The sequence below is a fragment of the Triticum urartu genome, chromosome 2A, assembly GCF_056163025.1.
Source record: "Triticum urartu cultivar PI428250 chromosome 2A, HENAU_Tu73, whole genome shotgun sequence".
Taxonomy (NCBI): domain Eukaryota; kingdom Viridiplantae; phylum Streptophyta; class Magnoliopsida; order Poales; family Poaceae; genus Triticum; species Triticum urartu.
In genome coordinates, this window is record NC_141874.1 from 30,594,805 (window position 1) to 30,598,721 (window position 3,917).

The 3,917-nt window shown below is 47.0% G+C and overlaps 1 pseudogene; it reads right to left on the reverse strand.

Moving 5' to 3' along the window:
* Window positions 1-2,553: 2,553 nt before the first annotated feature.
* LOC147983213 (F-box protein At5g65850-like) lies at window positions 2,554-3,689 on the reverse strand (annotated as a pseudogene).
* Window positions 3,690-3,917: the final 228 nt, after the last annotated feature.

The window sequence follows — 3,917 nt, forward strand, 5'->3', positions numbered from 1 at the left end:
AAGTTGATTCCGTATCTTTGAACAGCGGATTCTGATTCTATTAGAGATGTTTCAATGCATTTTTTATCAGTTACGCTACTACATTTTACTACTGATTTGAGCTGCCATATTCCCAGATAGTGATTATCTAAATTATTGACATCCACTCAAATAAGCACACAAGAATTGTATGAAAGGAAACCACTCATCTTTTTAATAAGAAGTTAGAAATGCAAATGCAGTTGACCAATGTTTAGCGTAATAACAATGTTCAGGTCGCACATGCATACCAGAACACTGAGGTGTGGTCTTACAAATGACAACTACTTTCATGTTAGTAATTTCTTCTGTTTGATAGATTCCACGACCCTGCTTTCCTACCTCCGGTCATTCAATTTATCATTATATCCACCATATTTTTATGCTCTGCATTCCTAATCTGCCGGTCACAAGAAACTGTAGTATAATGTCAGGTCGCACATTCTTTTTGTTTCATGGTTCAGTGGAGGTGAGCAGCAACACTAAGGTTCAGTATAATGTCAGCTGATTGCAACATCCTAAGTTATTTGATCAAAGTTTTTCATCTGGAAGCTTGAATATCTTTTGGCTTTCAGTACACATCTATTCTGATTTGTGCATAAGGAAGCTCACAAAGTTTGTGTCCATCTTTTTGGTAGTACCATATCGCTTGCATATTTTATCAGACTGGTCATAGTCACGAAGATCAGACTGATCATATTTGGTAGAGAAGATCATAAGAAGCTTTTATATCATATATTTTTGTGTTTTTTCTGCAGGAAAAGGTACCATGGGTTGATGGTTTTGGATCCAATTACTATATGATGTAATTGACTGCTATTCCTAAGAACTGCTCCTGGACATAGTGCTCTATGTTATCATGTCTTGCATACTATTGTGCTGCTTGTCTGTATAGTTACTCGGATCTTACATTTCAATTTTGTATTTTTGTTGATGCAAGTGTGTTCTTCCTACTATAAAACAACATGGATTTCTATAAATTAAATTGTACATATTGTGGAAGAATATCCTGTGTATGTCTATATTCATGTTCATGCCTACTATAAAACAAATATTCTTCATTGCCTATGCTTTTTTTCCTTGTTAATGATGATAATGCATCTCTCCATCTTATTAATTCCTTCTTCATTCACTTGAAATATTGCCTAACCTTTTTTTGTGTACTTGGTGTAGCAGCTTGACCTATGGTCAAACTGAAGGTGCTTAGCATGGTCCGGTATGCATTTCTTAGTTTCTCTTAATTTCTGTTTTTGTTTTTGTTTTGTTTCATATTAAACCGATTGTATTTGTACATATTGGAGAGGTTATTCCTCGTGTGAAGTTACTATACTTTTCCAGTTCCAAAACACCTTCCTCAGATTTTGATATTTCTCTGTTTGTAGGGTGCAGCTTCCTTTATGGTCTACTACTTTACATGAGAAAACATTTTTCTGGAAGGAGCTGCTGACAGGGCTACCTTAACAACAAACTGGATGGAGCCTCAACCCCTTTAGTCCCGGTTGGAGCCACCAACCGGGACTAAAGCCTCAACCCCTTTAGTCCCGGTTGGCGGCTCGAACCGGGACTAAAGGTCTAATCTTTAGTCCCAGTTTGAGACACCAACCGGGACTAAAGGGTGAAGGTCCCATTTGAACCGGGACTAATGCCTGCCCGGCGCACTAGTCGCTCGAACCGGGACTAATGCCTGCCCGGCGCACTAGTCACTCGAACCGAGATTAATGCTCATATTAGTCCCAGTTCGTAATGCAACTAGGACTAATGTGTAGATTGAGCTTCAACCAATGCCCTGTTTTCTACTAGTGGTAGGAGGGAGGAGGGAGGGAGGGAGGAGGGAGAGAGAAGGGAGGATGGTGACCGGAGGCGGACGGAGCGAAGGAGGGAGGGAGGAGAGAGAGGAGGAGGGCAGCCGGCCGAGGAGGGAGGAGGGAGGAAGGAGAGAGCGGGAGAAGGGAGGCGGCTTACCGACAAGGAGGCGGCGATGGCGGCGGAAATGTGCCGGAGCAGTGCGGGCACGGGCTGGGGGAGGGCTGCCGGAGCAGTGCGGGGGCAGGCCGCCGACGAGGGTGGGAGAGAGAGTGGAGATGGAGAGTGAGGAGGGGAGACTGAGAGGTCGGGTGCGGAGGACGATGATAGCCTGGGCTTATTAGTAGCGCGTGTTTTGTCCCAACGCTATTGCTAAAGTCAGTAGCTGTAGTGCAGGTCCAGTATCCCTGGCGGGCCATAACAGCAGCGCGGTTTGCCATAACTCGCTACTACTAAGAACCTACTAGTAGCGCCTCTTTTTAAACCGCGCTGCTGCTAAGGTTATGTGTATAAGCTTCTCCCTAGTAGTGACTATGAGCGTGACAATGAGATCTGGTATGCTACGGATAACCGAAATCATGTTCCCAGCCAAATGTGATGTTATAAACAGGTCTGGATGAGAAGAATATGTATATAAATATAGACTAGTGATTCTATATCATATGTGGTTCAAGTATCAGGAAATAAGAATTCAAACATAGAAGAAATTTTTGGAACACCACAAAGAAAAACTTAATAATTCTTCGTTTCGAAAAACAAGTGCTGAATAAGACTCTTTGAGCCTATGATGAATGACCACCGGCATGTCATCATCAAACTTGAAGTTGGCAACCAAATTGCCCCATTTGTCACAATGCAATAGTTGTCCATAGGAACTGAGAAGCATGTCTCCCTCCTTGGACACAACCTTCGCAAACCAACCCCACTGCTTCTGGAAACGCCTAAGATCCATCACCGGCGGCTTAATCCGGTGGTGAAATGCCCAGACGTCAGGCTCACTGCTCTCCAACGTGAATATGCTCATCTCACCCTCGTCGCCCTCCCTCGTGCACACGGCAAGCTTGCTTCCCATGCATGTCAAGCAAGTGCGTAACATGGTAGGGGTACAAAGGCGGCAGGGTCATCTCCCAGAACGTCTCCGTCATGGTGTCAAACACCACTATCTGGTGGTGGTGAAAACCTGATATGTGCAAGGTGCCATTGACTAGTCCCTAGCATATCTCCCCGGTTAACGAACAATGGACATGCCTCGAGTTGTCGGCTCCCACGGTGAGGACGTGGTACTCAAGTGGACGGTTCGCACGCCGATCCATTGAAGGGAGGTTTTTTCCAATACAGCACGCGGTACTCCCCTGAAGGTTGGTGCTGGAAGAGGCCGACGACGTTGTCCACACGGAGCTTAGGGTTCATGCTGAGGGGCGCCATTACCGTGTCGCCGGGTTGCAGATGTAGTGACTGGCGAAGAAGAGGCCGTCGCAGGATGCTCGGATGGTGAAGCCGGAACCAAAGTGTTTGGCGAACCCGAAGACTGGCCGGATCTCGTCGTCTTGGAGGTTGAGGAGTGCTTCGAGGCGGGGATGCTTGACATCGCCATCGTCGGCTCGGTAGGAGCTGATTACGACAAGCTTTGGCTGGCGGCGGTGGTGGTCCAGGAAGAACGCGGGGTCGGAGGCGAGGAGGCGCCATAGCCGGTAGATGTCGTGGCAAAGGAGGACGGACTTGGCCGGGAGGCGGACGAGGATCTCCTGCAGGATATCTTCGGGGAAGCCGGTGAGTCGGTCCGGGCCTGCCTTGCTTCGTCTTCACGGCACGGTCGCCCGTCCGGCTTTATCCTGGTTGGCTACGCGCAGCCTGGATCGGAGCAGCATATGTGAGGGTTCCGATGAAGTGAGTGGCGGCGTGGTGAGTGCTTGAAGTCGAAGGGAACGGTGGCAGCGGTGTGGCGACTGGCATTGACGAAGACCAACAGGAAACGCAGTACGGCAAACTCTCTACTAGTACTACATTTTCCTTGAGCAACGTACTGGTACTACATAAGTTTCCCTAAAAAATAGAAAAGCTATAGAATTACACGCTACACAGAGGCATCGACGAGG